The 16,006-nt window shown below is 48.6% G+C and overlaps 1 long non-coding RNA gene across 2 annotated transcripts; it reads right to left on the bottom strand.

The window, feature by feature from the left end:
- Nucleotides 1-3,877: 3,877 nt before the first annotated feature.
- LOC121136744 lies at nucleotides 3,878-15,936 on the bottom strand. 2 transcript variants are annotated; one of them, XR_005873850.1, is made up of 3 exons: nucleotides 15,746-15,936; nucleotides 5,899-6,777; nucleotides 3,878-4,053 (listed from the first exon to the last, which is right to left on the bottom strand). It is a non-coding gene; the product is annotated as an uncharacterized LOC121136744 (long non-coding RNA). The 2 variants fall into 2 exon arrangements; XR_005873851.1 differs by lacking the exons at nucleotides 5,899-6,777; nucleotides 15,746-15,936 and adding an exon at nucleotides 5,577-5,848.
- Nucleotides 15,937-16,006: the final 70 nt, after the last annotated feature.

Raw genomic sequence — 16,006 nt, 5'->3', positions numbered from 1 at the left:
GGCTGGCCTGGAACTTGCTTTGTAGATTGTGCTGGGCTCACACTCACAGAGGTCTGCCTGCCTCAGCTTCCCTGGTACTGGGATTAAAGGTGTGCACCACTATGACTGTCAACTTTCTTCATTCTCGACTCTTCTTTGCACCTTGCCATGTCTGACTGATCTCTTCATATTTGCCCAAACAAGCAATGCCATTCTTTGTACTTAATTTGCTTCAAAGTACCTGAAGGTTTGCTGTGGAATGATCTTTGTACACTATGACGATGTTTTACTTTCATTGGCCAGTAAAGAGCTGATTGGCCAATAGCTGGGCAGGGAGGAGTGAGCAAGAGAGTCAGACTAGGAGAATTCTGGGAAGAGGAAAGGCAGAGTCAGAGAGTTGCCGGCAAACCAGAGAAGCAAGATGAGACTGCTGTACTGAAAAAAGGTACCAAACCTAGTGGTTAAATATAGATAAGAATTATGGGTTAATTTAAGTGTAAGAGTTAGCCAGTAGCAAGCCTGGTCAAGCATTTGTAATTCATATTTAGCCTCTGAGTCTGTTATTTGGGACTGATGTTAGGACTGGGAAAGAAACATCTGCCTACAGAAGGTGAGGCCACAGATGTGGCCAATCTTAACTGAAGGGCAGGGTTACGAGTGAATGACTCAGCAACACATGACAGTATACAATTAAACTTTTAATACTGACCCATTAAAATGCTCCCCATGTTCTAAGATTCAGCCTTTCAAGCTGTGGTTTTTAGTATATTTGAAGTTGGGGAGCTGTCACTCCCATATACCTATTTACTATTTCCATCTTTCCATAGAGAAGCTCAAAACTGCTCCACCCCTAGCCCGCCCCCAACCCTGGACCTGTCTGCTGTCTCTCTATGGGTTTGCCTGCTCTGGACATTTCCGATAAATGGAATCACAGAATGTGTGGCCTTTGTGTCTGGATTCTCTCACTTAGGATGATGTTGTCAGGCTTCATCCATGTTGTGATAGCTCCAGTTTCAAGTCGTCGAGACCCACCTGTTAGTGGCAGCATCTTAAATATGTGGAATTTGCTGCACTTTGGTCGGAAAAAGTTGTCCACATTGTGTTCTTCCTGTATGTCTGTGGGTGGCACACTCACAGGCCAGAAGAAGGATCCAGATCCCCAGAGTAGGAGTGACAGGAGGTTGTGAACTGGCCATGGGTGCTGGGAACCGAACTCAGGCCCTCTGGAAGAACAGTAGGTGTTCTTAACTATTGAGCTATTTCCCCAGCCTCTTTACCTTGTTTTTTGAGACAGGGTCTCTCACTGGAGCTCACTGAAGAGGCTTGGCTAGAGGGTCACCAAGCCCAAGGAATCTGCCCAACTCTCCTTCCCAGCACTGGGATCTAAGTGTGTGCAACCACATCTGGCTTTTTTTTAAATGTGGGTTTTGCGGATCCAACTTGTGCCCTAGTTTTCCTGGCAAGTACATTAGACTGAGCCACCTCCTCAACCATATTATAATATATTTTTAAATTAAGGTGTACTAGTTGTATAAGCCGATGGGTTTATTATGACATTTTCACAGGTACGTAATGTTCTTTGGTCATTCAGCCCCCTTTACCAAACTGTCTTCCCTCTTCTGCTGTTGATACCCTTCTTTTTAAAAAAGTTACCCTTTTACTTTCACGTCCTTTTAGATGTAGAGTCTGAAAATGAGGGGAAATACGCGATGTAAAAAGAAGTTCTTAACTGGTCTCAATAATAAAAATCCGGAGTCAGATAAAGAGGAAAATGCATGCTGCAACACACTAGAGTCTTAGCTGCTTGGAAAGGCTGAGGCAGAGTGCTCATGTGAACACAGGAGTGGGAGGCTAGCCTGGGAAACCAACATGATGAGAAAGAGTGATCTGATTTCTATTTCAGTTCGGCTGGCCTCTGGATGGGCCTGGACTGCCTGAGAAGAGAGACGGAACGTAGGGAGCCACCTACAGATGCCATGGTGCTGGGAAGTGCTCACATGGAGGGAGGGGTCTGAGGTAGAGCCAGTGGGTTTCTTTATGGGCTGGATGTGGTGAAGGAAAGAACAAGGAGCCAGAGATGACCCCTGACACTGGAACCATAATCGGAAAGACAGAAGCACCGTGGGCGGGGTCGCAAAGACTGCAGGGATAGCTTTCAAGGTTGAACAGCAGGAGCTTGGTGGCAGATGTGGTAAGTTAAAGATGTCTATTTAGCACCAAGGCACAGATATCAAGCAGAAAGTTGGACATGGTATGGGGGGGACTCAGAGTTGGAGATAGGAACCTGGAGGACATCAACAGATACTTGAAACCATGACATAGATAGAGCCACGGAGAAGTGGAGGATGGATGGAAAAGTGGCTGACAAGCCACGCCCCAGCATCCTTCCTATCACAGGCAGGAAGAGGGGCAGGCAGTAATAAAGGTTGCAAAGAAAGAGTGTTGGGGCGGCCAGGAGAAGCTAGAAGAGGGGTCCTGGGAGTCCAGTGAGGAACAAGAGTCAGGGATGGAAGGATGACCACGTCAAGACTACATCATCTGGTACCCAATGCTGGCCCTACCTTCAGCCCAGTAAACGTGAGCCCATTCTTATTTTTATAAATGTCATTGCCGTGAGGAGGGAGTAAGGAGTGTGACAAATAAATGCTAAGCCTTCATGCTTCATCACGCAGAGTAAAGGGCCGGTTCTCAGACGGTAAATCACAAAACTGCTGGCTAAGCACATCCAGCTCAGAAAAGAATCTCCCGAAGCGCCAACAGTCGCCCAGAGGAGAGGCTGGGCAAAGGGCCACAGCCAGGACAGGGGATTTCAGAAATGAGCCTTTGCTATTATTTGATTTTTAAACTATCATATATGTAATTCCTTTGTAACGAAAATTTAAAGGACACTGAATGGACTTATGTGCACGGGTACACACCGCAGTGGGGGGGTGCACGGGTACACACCGCAGTGGGGGTGGGGTGCACGGGTACACACCGCAGTAGGGGGGGTGCACGGGCGCACAGGACAGTGGGGGGGTGCACGGGCTCACAGGGCAGTGGGGGTGCAGGGTACACACCGCAGTGGGGGTGCACGGGCTCACAGGGCAGTGGGGGTGCAGGGTACACACCGCAGTGGGGGTGGGGTGCACGGGTACACACCGCAGTGGGGGGGGGTGCACGGGTACACAGGGCAATGGAGGGTAGTTTACACAGTGCAGTGGGGGGTAGTTTGCACAGTGTTGCGGAGCCCTGTGTGGTGTCCAGGGGCTGACAAACATGTTGTTGGTCGTGGTACAAGGACCCCTGCTCTAGGGCTGTTGCCTCAGGCTTCTGTTGCTGCTGTTTGTCGTGTTGGGAATAGATCACCGGCCTTACACTTGGTAGGCAAGCATTTTGTTACTGAGCTACATTCCTCCCCCGACCTCTTATTGCATTTAATTTTGAGACAGGGTGTCACTAGGATGCCCAGGCTGTCCTTGAACTTGTACATATCCTGCCTGAGCCTACGGCATCTTAGGCATCTTATTCGTACTCACTGGGCTCTTTACTGGCTCAGTGACAGGAGCTGTGCCCTGGGAAGACTAGGAACGACCCAGGCTGTGGGGGAGGAAGTAATTAGATCCCTTTCTTCCGGGCTGTTTCTTCCACACACTCCCTGCTGCTGGGATTGGGGAGTAAATGAGCTGCCATAGTGCACCCCACCACCCTGCCGTCTCCAAGCACGAGGTCCTCTGCACTACCCAGGCTCAGAAACACCAAGTGACCTTACTGCATTAGAAAAATGAGAATTCTTGGAGACGAACAGAAACGCGGGTAGAAAGTGACTGAAATTACTGGGCATCAGGAGCTGATGGCCTGGGTGAGAATGAAGATGTGTGTGGGGGGGACAGGTTACAAGTGTCTGTGACTCCAATGACAGGGTGCGGAGCTGTTTGTTTATTTTTTTCTGGCTTTTACTCTCGATGAGCAGTTCTGGCTGTCACGCTGTGCAGGACAAAGCAGAAGTCCAGCTTTCATAATGGAGGCCCCAGGGTGATGGTGGCACGGAGTGCAGATGTTCCCGGCGAGATGAAGAGGGACCGGATAGGAGACCTGAAAGGGAGACCACCAGAGATGGGGGAGGAAAGGGCCAAACAGTAACCCACACTGAAGTGACAGAGGAGGAGGCAGGGCACAATAGGTGTGGAGAGGAGGAGCTGGCCAAGGTGATGTAATGGGCCGTGGTGTCCGCATCCCACAGCTTCCAGAAGAGATGCCCAAGAATTTGATGCCTTAAGAGTAAAAGGCCTTCCTTCTCACAGTCTGGATCCAGAAATCGGCGAAGCCTCAGGTATCAGCAGCGCCATGATGCTTCTGGAATCCAGGGAGCGTGCCAGAGTGTGCTGGACCACTCATGTGCTCTCCATAGCTTCCCCCCTTGCTGTTTCCTGTTTCCCTTCCTCTGGAGGAGGGAGGGAGGGTGCGTACCCAAATCCCTTTCCCTTTGGGCAGTAGCGACATAAGTGTTTCACCTGAGTCTCAGTGAGGCCCAGTAGGAGCTGGGAAGCTGCGGGGGTGTCAGAGGGCGGGGAAGAACATACTGGAAGCAGTACATCGCACGGACTGATACACTAACTCAACTTTCCACAGGACAGTCAGCCATCTGGCTCAGGCCCTGGATTTGGGGGGAAATCCTCACTTCCTTACTTCTCTTGGTCTCTCATTCCTCACCTAGTCCCACAAATTCTATCTGAAAACGAACAGCTAACACGGTTGAACCAGGAAGACAGTATGTTATGTGTAATACACCCGTCACAGAATGACAGATACTTCATGATTGCACTTCCCTGGAGTGACTATAGTAAAGTCTACCTGGGGTCTTTGCAGCAAAAAGGTAGGCAGGCAGAGAGAAGTGTTTTTTTTTTTTTTTGTGATCCGGAATTTGAGTCTGTCTTAGTTATGTTCCTGTTGCTGTGATAAAACTACCCTGGCCAGCTGGGCATTGGTGGTGCACGCCTTTAATCCCAGCACTCGGGAGGCAGAGGCAGGCAGATCTCTGTGAGTTCGAGACCAAGCCTGGTCTACTGAGCGAGTTCCAGGACAGCCTCCAAAACAATACAGAGAAACCCTGTCTCAAAAAAAAAATACCCTGGCCAGAAGGAAGGGTTTATTTCGACTCACAGCTCAAGATGCCTCCCATCACCAGGGAGGTAAAGCCAGTGGGAGCTAGAAGCAGCTGGCCACATTACAGCCACAGACAGGAAGAAGAGAGCCAGTGCATGCCCAGCGCCCAGGACTCTGGCTACGGACTGCTGCTGCCCACAGTGGGCAGGTCTTCTCACTTTACAACTAATACACTCAAGACAATCTCCAGGGAAATCTCTCCCTGGAGACCCTTCTCCCAGGTGCTTCTAAATTCTGTCAGCTTGACAGTTAACACTAATCACCATAGAATACCTTGTTCTTTGTGACACTGGGTGCATTATTAAACTTTCTGTGTTTAGTAATAGCTAAGTGAAACAGCTATGTTAGCCACCCAGGAGAGTAGGGGTGGGGACATGGCAGTCACGTAGCACTCATGCCTCCGTACTTGTGTGGAGGTCAGGGGACCACGTGTAGGAGCGGTTCTGTCTTACCTTATGGGCCTTGGGATCAAACACGGGGTGTCACGCTTGGTGACAGAGTGCCTTTACCTACTGAGCCATGTCGGTGGTCCAACCCTATTATTTCTTGTTTCTCTTTTGGGAGACTCACTCTCCAAATGTCTACTCGAAGGTGGAGAGTTCAAAGCCAGCTCTTTGATGTGGGAAGCGTGGCACTCTGGCCCCTTCCTGCGGGTGGCTCTCTCATCCTTTGGCATTCTTTGTTTGCACACTTGGAGTCACACTGAGGGGGTGGTGGTCACGCCTCTCACCTTGGTCATCTTCACCCTGAGGGGGTGGCGGTCACGCCTCTCACCTTGGTCATCACATTGAGGGGGTGGTGGTCACGCCTCTCTGCTCCTCCTCCACTGTGTTTATTTCTTCTTAAAGATGATTTAGAAAGACAACAACTAGAACTAGGTGCACACCAATGATCCCAGCTGCTTAGGAGGCTGAGGCAAGAGGATTGCTTGAGCCAAGGCTTTCAACACAATGAGGGACCCCTCCCCCATCACAGAAAGAAAAAGAAAAACAAGGAGAAGACAAAAGTGCCAGCTACGCTCAGAGCCGGTGCTGGCTTCTGGCTTCATTCTGCCGTAGGCCCGTGTTAGAACTGTGGCTTTAGATGCCCTGACTATGCTTTGAGCCCATGCACCTGCATTCATCTCTAGATGAGTCTTGATAGCTTCCAGTGAAGTCTCATAGCTGCCCGGGAGTGAGACTAAGGGACCCAGGTCACCAGGCTTGGTCCTTCTGCTGCACTGCCCTGGCATTTATTACTCCTTCTTCTGAACACGGGGGGGGGGTACTGTCCTCTGCTCCCCTTCTCCACCGGCATCCTCGTCTTCCCTCCTCCTCTGCCTCTCTGCGTCCTTCTCTTCTTCTATTCCGTCTCTTCTCAGTGTATGTTCACTGTTCTGTGCAGGCAGTGAGCTTGGCCACGGGAGAACACACACTTAGTGGGGGCCATGGGGATTTCCTCCCAGGCCCTCTTCAGCCGTTCTTGAGCTCAGTGGCAGGACCCGGGAGGCATTTAGCAATGCCTCTGTGACATCTCACCCTGCTGCCTGTGGTTTCCTGGAGATTTGGTTGCCTGGCAAGCACATGGCAGGTCCATGGTTCTCCTGGGACTAGGTTTCTTCGTCCTCAGTGTGGGAATGAGAATATTTCCTCCCTCACAGGTGGCTGCAAGGAACTAGAAACCAATAAAATGACTGTTTAGCATATGGCTGAATGTCAAGAGTAAGGTAAGTGCTTAATTTCATTTATTTAATAGTAGTTCATTGGCCATATGATGTTGCTGTAGAAACTGTAATTCCTGAATTTCCTGACACTTACCTATGCTATTGTTTTAAAATGAAATTTTACATTTAAATCCTGTGATTTTTCTTCTTGAGACAGAATCTAATTAATCTGTCTAATCTTGGATGGCCTGGAGCTGGCTACGTAGACCAGGCTGGTCTTGAGTTTGAAGAGATTTATCTGCCTCCCAAGTGCTAGGATTAAAGGCAGAACCCACTATGCTTGGCTTCCTTTGAAGTTTTTTGTTTATTTGTTTTCTCTGTGTAGCTTTGGAGCCGGTCCTGGAACTTGTTCTGTAGACCAGGCTGGCCTTGAACCCACAGAGATCCACCTGCCTCTGCCTCTCAAGTGCTGGGATTAAAGGTGTGTTTTTCACCACCGCCCAGCTGAACTTTTTAATGTTGGAAAAGTAATAAAAAAGGATTAGAAATTGATGTACCTTGGCATTCTCAGAGAAACTATGTGATGGGACATATTGTTTTGTGCATGCATGCACACAAAACACACAATACATACACTCACAAACACCCTCACACACATGCACACAAACAGTCCAAATGCCTAAGTGTGAAAAGGAAGAAACGTGTAAGAATTGCCAGTGTTCCCCCACCCAGGAACATTCAGCTATTCTCTCTTCTTTTTTCCAACTGGGTGTCTCTCATTCATCCATGCATGCATACAGCAATCACTGACTCATTCTATCCATCTGTCCCTTCTTCCCTCCCTTTCCCCACCCATCCACCCACCCATCCATCCATCCATCCATCCATCCATCCATCCATCCATCCATCCATCCATCCACACACTCACCCACCCATCCCTACACACAGTTTTAATCCACAGGTTATCAGGACTGTTGATTTTGCAGTGCAGAGTTTGAATAGAGAGGGCTTGGTGGTGGTGGACATGCCATGGCAGATTGAGATGTGGCAGCAGATCTATGTGACTCTGAGATAAGTGGCACATGACAATGGGTGCATTAGCTGTAGTGATGGGCACCACACGCCCCTTCTGCTAGTTCCTGGCTCAGGCAGCACACAATAGAGGGTGTGAGCAACAACACTATTTAGAAATATTGGCGTTAGTTTGGAGCCTTACTTGGAGCAATTCCTGGGATCCAATACTCCCCACATGTCCTCTAGGTCCCTAGCAGGTTCTCAGGTGGCTCCCTCCTCTTCCTCATGGCCCTGGAGACTGTCCACTGCCTGTTTGCATGTCTTCCTTTCTCATGACCTTGGGAGCTATCTCCTGCCTGCTTGCACGTGCCTCTCTGTCCAGCACCCAATGGCTGTCTCTCCTGGTTCTCATCTCCACAGCCTGGTCTCCTGCTCTTGCATCTGCTGAGACTCATGTGGCTAAGCTGGAAACAGCTATCCCCCACCCCTGCCTCCTGACCACAATGTACTCTTCAATTCCTTATAAAAATCACAACTTTTAATTAATCACATATTCTCAGTTTTTCTTAAAGGACTCTTCTATTTTTAACAAGTCAGCCAGTGTCTTGACACCCTTCCCAGAATTGGGGTTCAGGCTCCCCAAGACCCCCATGATGACAGCATCATGGGACTGGGGCTGGACGCTCTGAAGGTCCTGGCTACACAGGTCAGCTCTGACACTTGCTTTAGCAACGAGCAACTGGAGTATAAACTTTGCTAAGTGAAACATACCATCCCTTTCTCTGCTGTTTTCATCTCTCTTACTTTAAATATCTGGGAATCATCCTGACTCCTCTAGGCCCCTCCATTCATCTCTTTCATACGATGCAATGCAGATAGCTCTTAATTTGTCCCTTCCTATTTTTTCTTTCCCTCTGCCATCTCATTAAAAACAATACACCACCACCACCACCACCAACACCACCACCACCAACAACAACCACAACAACAAGGACAACAACAGAACAGCTTTCTTTGGCTTGTCTAACACTCTCATCCATGTGCTCACTGCCACAGTTTCTCTGGTAAATGTACAGAGGGATGCTGCCATCTTGATAAATAGATTCTGGAACCTCTCCATCATCCCTGTAAGACATTTCATGCCTATTTTATAGTCAGTCTCTGTTCCCATCCCAAGTCCCAAGCAACACTATGCTACTTCTGTCTTTGTAAGTTCTCTCTCTGAACATCGTATGGAGTCCATATAAAACACAGTCGCTTCTCTGTGCTTCCATTCACAGGACCAACGACTTTGCAGTTCACCAGTGTCACAGCATATATGATACTTCATTCATTTTCATTGCCAAATTAATATTCCATTGTATGGCTATGTCACGTTCCGTCCATCTGTTTATCAGGCGAGGATACAGCAGTTGTTTCCATCTTTGACGACTCATGAACAATGCTGCCCAGAACTTTTGTGGGCAAATACCTGAAGACCAACCCTTTTTTCATTTGTACTGGAGTGGACACTCAGTGGAGCTGATGGACATATAATAAATTTGAGTCTAACTTCTTTACAAACTGCCAAACTGGCTGAACCATTTAATTCCCTTTGAACTGTATGAGTGCTCCCATCTGTCCACACTGTCACCCATGCAGCCACTGACTGTCTCTTGGATGATGTTTGCTCTAATGTGAGGACTACCTCAGTGTGGCTTCGGTTTCTCATTTCCTGCGTGGCAGCAACGCTGAGTGTCACTCTACATGCTTAGGAGACCATCTTTGGGTTAAGCTGTTTTCTAGTCACTGAATTGTGGCCCCTTCCCTCCCTCCAGCTTTCATTCCCTACTAATTCCCACCCCAGACCAGCTTGAAGGAACACTGTGTCCTCAGCATAGACTCAGTTTTCCACTGCCTGAAGTTAAACTTCTGAACCCCCAACGGCTCAACTGGGGCCTCCCTTTTCTTCCCTTCTGCGTGTTGGCTTTTTATCTGAAGTCTTCCCGTGGATTTCTTAATCCCCACGTCTACAAGGCCCAGCTTCTCCCTTTACAATGCCACCATCCCCATCAGCTTCATGGCTCTTCCACTGAGAATGTAATTTCCTCTGATGTCCCATACCTTAAAGGAGACTGTTTCCAGGACTGTTGTAGAGGAGGGTGTTCTGGTCTGTTAGCCGCCCAGTATCTTGAACTTCTGCAACTTTTCTGTTTCTTTACTTTGCCTCTCCCTCCCTCCCCCTCCCCTCCCTCCTTCCCTCCCTCCCTCCCTCCTTTCTTTCCCCCCTCCCCCTCCCTCCCCCTTCCTTCCCCTCCCTCCCGCTCCCTCCTTCCCTCCCTCCCTCCATCCCCCTCTCTTACTTCTGCTTCTTTCTAACATGACCTCATGCTCACTATGTAGCCAAGGGTGACCCTGGACTTGAGGTCCTCCTGTCTTCACCTTCCAAGCGCAGGCATTACAGGCATGCCCCATAGTGACTTCAAGCTGGCCTCTTTCTTCTTCATTACTGTAAACAGTGACACATGGGACCTGTGATGCTTTTTCAAAGCCGTGCTCCTTGGTGGCACAGCCCAAGGTTGTCAGATCCCAGCACCTGAGGTTGGCAGGCTGAGCCCTCACTTTCCTACCTCTCTACTCTTTTACAAGACAGCTTTTGTCAGACAATGGGAAGGACTGCTCTAGCCACATTTCTCTTCTGAATCTGGGAATTTGGGGTTGAAGTCAAGGCTTGGAATTGGGCTGGGAGTATCCCTCAGGGGTAGGATACTTGCTTAGCTCAGGCAAACCTAGGTTCCATCCCCAGCACCAGAAAGCGGGGGAGATTTGGAATTTAGCACAAAAGGAATTTCTAAGTATAAAGTAGTTAACTACTGAAACACTATTCTAAGAGTGGAAAACCTTCTTAGGCACACAGGATAGTGACCCTCCTCTTCCACCATAGTAATGACCAAACAGGCAAGTTAAAATCAGCTTGGCAGTCCACACATGATCATATGGTCTCAGAACAGCAGTCGATCATATGCAAATATTGTCTGCATATTCATCAAGATGCCACATGGACAGTGTAAGCTGCTTTAATTATCTTTCAAGGAGAAACCCCGCCGCCTCTGGCACACGCACTCTGCCGGCTCCTCTGGCATGCTGCTGCCCGGACTGATGTGGAAATTAGTTCAAAGGGAAGATATTAAAAAGGAGTGGAATCTGTTATACTTAGTGTTCTGTGTAGCAACTGGGAGTTGCAGGGACTGATTTGAGGTTTTTATTTCTGACTTTTTATACATTTAGGCTCTCAAAAGCACAATGGCATCATATATTTTGGCTGTAAATTTTATGAGCCATTCCTCTTTGAGATATAAACAAAGGAGTCGCTAAATTGGATGTTCTGAGCTATACAGGCCCATGAAGCACTCCCAAAGAAGTTATGTGCATGTAGTAATTAGACAACAAGGAAGGTAGATTACCAACTTCCTTCTTACTCAGATAGTAGACTTGAACTCTCGCATTTGTATCTTGTGGTCACAGAGGACCAGACACTGCTTCTCACCCAAAGCTATCATTGGAATCAATTAATTACTATTTCTAGAAGTTTGTGGCGGTTACAGGCCAATATATGATTTCTTTTCATTCCTAAAATAGGGATATTTAAAAAACAGCTAAATCCTGAAGAAATACTACCAACATCCTTGATTGTGAAGAAACGAGAAACATTCATTCCATCGACTTCACCTATCTTCCTTTGCAAAGGTTTGTGACATTGGGATTCTTCAGTTTAATAGAAAATAAAATATAGCTAGTATCCACAGGCTGCACATCACAGAAATCCCCTTGAAGCTCTGTAACAGCCGCAGCTGGTGTGTGACTTAGTGGTAGAGCACTTGCCAGGTGTGCGTTCCACCCCAGCATGGGGTGGGGTTGGTTCTTGAGGGAGGATTTCTGGAGGTGTGAGATACTCGGAAGAAGCCCTTGGTAGTAGACTTAGGGAGCAAGTATCTTACATACAAAATCGAACTTTCCAATGAAAATGTTGATAAAATGGACAAGAACACTAGGAACTAATTCAAAGCTTCTCGAGATCATATATTGGCTTGTAACAGCTCAAATTTTCTATGAACAGTAATCAATCTATTGTATTGATACCTTTGAGTGAGAATCAGTGTCTCTGGCCCCTCTATGACCACAGGATAGAAATGCAAAGAAGCAAACAGCAGGCAGATACTGGGGCACTCAGCCCCGAGAGGAAGGGTCTGTTGAGCTCAGTGGCTAGACTGCAAAGAAACCACTCTTCAGGGCTTGAGGTTGTGCCTGCTGGTGTTCAGGGATGTCGGTGGATGGAAAGGGAGCAGGGAAACCTCAGAGCAGAGCCAGCCACAGGAAGGCTGCCTTGGAGACAGCATGAAGTTTCCTTATGATCTTTAACTGGGTTATAACATCCTTGAACCCGGAGACAGAGGTCTCCAAGAGGTTCAGAAAAAGCGACATGCAGATGGTGATATGAGTGGAGCAGAGGTTTTACCTGCTACAGGGAAGCTGAGCTCAGTGTCCAGTTAAAGATGCGTGGGAAGCTTGTAGGACTTCCTGCTGAAACCCCAGAAGGACCACAGCAATGGAGAACAAGTATCAGGACAAAGCAACGACGGAATAGAACTATCCTAACAAAGGAGGGGTAAGATGGAATCATACTATGTTAGAGAATTTAAACAAAACACACAAATTTAAATGAATATGCACTCTCACACGCAGACACACATGCATGTGCATGAACACTTACATGCAGGTACATGCACAGAGGATATGTTCACCAGAGTGGCTGAAGAGCAGAAGCAAGAGCTAGTGAGCCCAAATAGAGAACAACTGAAAGGAAGTGACCTAAAGTTATCTAAAGTCAACCAGGAACTCATGTGTCATCACCAGGTAGCGTGATGACAACATACACATCATTGGAGTCCCAGAAGGACAGAAAGATACAGTATGGGGCAGTAAACAGGTTTGAATAAGTAGTGGCTGATAATGTCCCAAATTTGGTGAAAAGTTTTAGAGATCAACTTCATGGTCTGTTGAATGAGAAATGTCCCCCATAGGCTCCTGTATTTAAATATGTGATTCCCCCACTGGCGCAGTCATTTGGGAAGGTTACAGAGCCATTAGGTAGAGCTTGCTGGAGGACGGACATCATTGGGGAGGGCTTTGGGGGCTTATAGCCAAATTATTTTCTGTCTCTCTCTGCTTCCTGTGTGTGAATGAAATGTGACTTGTCAATTTCATAACACTTGTCTTCCCTGCCTGTTCCCATCCTTCCCCGGATGATGTGCTCTAACCCAAGCCAAAATGACCCTATTTCTTTCTAAAGTTGCCTTCATAGTGGTAGTTTATCATAGCAACAGAAAAGTAACTAACTTTCAGGTTCTAGAAATTCAGCAAGCCATGGGCAGAAGGAACACAGATCACATCCAGGAGTGTCCTAGTCAAAGTTCCGAGATAGGAGGAGAAAAGGAACACATGCCATCCGTGACAACGGCAACTCAGCTCCAGTCAGGACATTCTAAAGGGCCAAAAGAAAAGCTGCTGCCACGGAGAGCATTCTGGATCCAGCTAATCCAGTCCTTACACAGAGAGGTAAGGCACATAAGCAGAATCAGAGAGAATTTGTTGCCAAGAGTCCTTTGCTACAAGAAATGCTAAAGGGCCGGGCGGTGGTGGCGCACGCCTTTAATCCCAGCACTCGGGAGGCAGAGGCCTTGAACTCACAGACCGAGTGGGCTGACCGATAGCCTCCAAAACAATACAGAGAAACCCTGTCTCATAAAAACCAAAATTAAAAAAATGCTAAAGGAGGGGCTGGACAGATGGACCAGCAGTTAGGTGTGCTGGTTGCTTTTGTAGAGGACCTGGGTTCAGTTCCCAGCACCAACATGGCAGATCACAATCTTCACCTCCAATCCTAGGGGATCTGTTAACTATGTTCAGACTTCTGTAGTGAATATTTTATTTCATTTTCTTTTTTATTTAACTTTTTACACGTTACTCTCAGTTCCCTCTCCCTCTCCTCCTCCCCCGAACCCCCAATCCTCCCAACCCAAGAAGTGAAATTTTTTTTAAAAGAAAAAAATGCTAAAGGAGTCCCTTCTCCAGGTTGGAAAAAAAGAATTCAGTTGAAATGGGGGGGGGGTATCCAGACATGCAAAAACCATGTAAATACATTAAAAGACCCATATTTTTCCTAGTTTCAAGAGAAGACATATTTGTTAAAACATAATTTAAATGATTCTATTGTGGATTTTATGAAGTGTAGATTTAAATCATTACCTCATAGGACAGAGGTTAAATGGAATTGGTCCTGCTGAAATGTATATTCTAGTGAATTCTGCAATGGTACGCCTGAACAGTCCGCGCTAAGTCAAAGATTCATATGTGAGTCATTAGAGCTAGAAATCCAGTCGAGGGATGAGAGAGTATGAAGACATTATTCAATTAACAAGAAAGGGAAGCAGAAGGGAGGAATGTAAGACAGTAAAATAGAAAACAGATCCACGCGAACAGTAACAGGAAACACAAAACCCATGTTAAGCCAAACACAAAAGACTTATAGATTCTGTAGACAAAAAAAACCTCAAGATCAGTCAAAACTGATCTGTGGTGATGGCAAGACCGTACAGCGATTGCTAATTGTTATGTGGGGTGGGGACTGCTTGGGAAGGGGGGATTTTTTTTCATTGAGAAGAATTTGCATCTTAATTGTGTAGTGGGCTATACAAAAATTGCATATATATGTTTATAGAAACAGAATTTTACCCTTAAATTTTACACATTTCACTGTATGTAGATTTTACATCAACTCTCTTGAGGGGGCCCGCCCGATGTAAAATTTCACCAACAGAGGGCGCTCCGAGTCCATCAAACACGCGGTGGGCCCCAGATACTTTGGGATGCACATCAGATCTGCTCTGGGCTCATCATTCTTCAGGGAGAATCGCGCAGCTCGGCGATGGCTCTCCCCCCCCGCCGACACCCCACCTTTCCCACTCGGGGCTTCACGGGTTCGTCCATTTCACCTGGCCACATGCTGCTTTGGGGCTGATAAGCCGCGCGTAGCTAATGGCGACGCTATTTTCCGCGGCACCCAGGCAGAATACAGATGCGGCTGCGGCCGGCACGCGCTGCCTGGAGGCTACCTGTCCCCCTAAGGTCTTCTGCAGATGTGATCGCGTTGAAATTGGAAGTAGGAACGTAATGGAAACTTCCACAGTGTTCTCAACATCTTCATTTTGACCTTCTCGCCTCGCTTTGGAGGCTGTGAAATATCCCGGGTGCACTGGCTGCAGAGGGTGCAGGGCGGGGTGGCTGAGCCGGGAGGCACCGAAGGTTCCAGTAGGAAGACAAGATGGGGGGCGTTGCCCCAGGGTTCCAGCACCCCAAATGTTGTCGTCTGTCCCCCACCCCCGCTTATGCATGTGTCAGAAGGAAGACAGCAACTAGGGAAGCCCGAAATGTCCGCCTGCCGGCGCCTAGCCCAAGGCCAGGTCTTTCCGGGGTGCCGGGATGCCATTACACCACACGTGATCTCCACGCCCGGCTGGTCCTGCAGGAGGCGTCTCGCGGGGTGTTAATTAAAGGTCACAACAAAATAGACCTGCCGCCTCACCAGAAGAAATGTCCTCCCGGGAAATGAAAAATGACACCCCGGAGCAGCCACGTGTGGAGCCCGGCGTACACCGGCTTCCTGAGCTCCGGGGCGCTATGCGGGGTGGGGGGTGGGGGCGGGAGTCAGACCGAGGGCGACAGCTGGGTGCTCTGGAGATCGCCCCGGTCCCGATGCTCGCAGGCAAACGCGCAAGGGGGGCGAGGGGACTGATCCTGGCCCGGAAGCCGGGGCAGCTCGCGCCACACCCCCCTCTCCCGGCCCGCGCAGTCCTCCCGCGCGTGTGCAGCGCGGCCAATCCCTCAGTTTCCCCAGCCCGGCAGCTGCGCGCTGGGTCCCTGACTCACCTGTGAGGGTCTCGGGAGGTTTCCCCATCACTAACAGGGGCTTGGGCCGGAGGGCGGGCGGGGGCTGAAGGCTCCCGGTGCTCAGGATGGGGGTCCGGGGGAGGAAGACCCCCCTGGCCGGCTGGGACTGAGAGGGCGATTCGAGGAAAGGTTTGCCAGGCAGGTCTGGGAGAACAAAGGGCGGGGGGTTGGCCCCGGCCTGTTTGCGGACTTGTTTGTGACTCAATCGGTTTGCAAGGCGTTTCACAGGCAGACCTGCAC

Source organism: Mesocricetus auratus, unplaced genomic scaffold (genome assembly GCF_017639785.1).
Source record: "Mesocricetus auratus isolate SY011 unplaced genomic scaffold, BCM_Maur_2.0 Super-Scaffold_100676, whole genome shotgun sequence".
In the NCBI taxonomy this organism is placed as follows: Eukaryota; Metazoa; Chordata; class Mammalia; order Rodentia; family Cricetidae; genus Mesocricetus; species Mesocricetus auratus.
The sequence above is the reverse complement of the archived record's forward strand: the minus strand, read 5'-3'. Positions and strand labels throughout refer to the sequence as shown.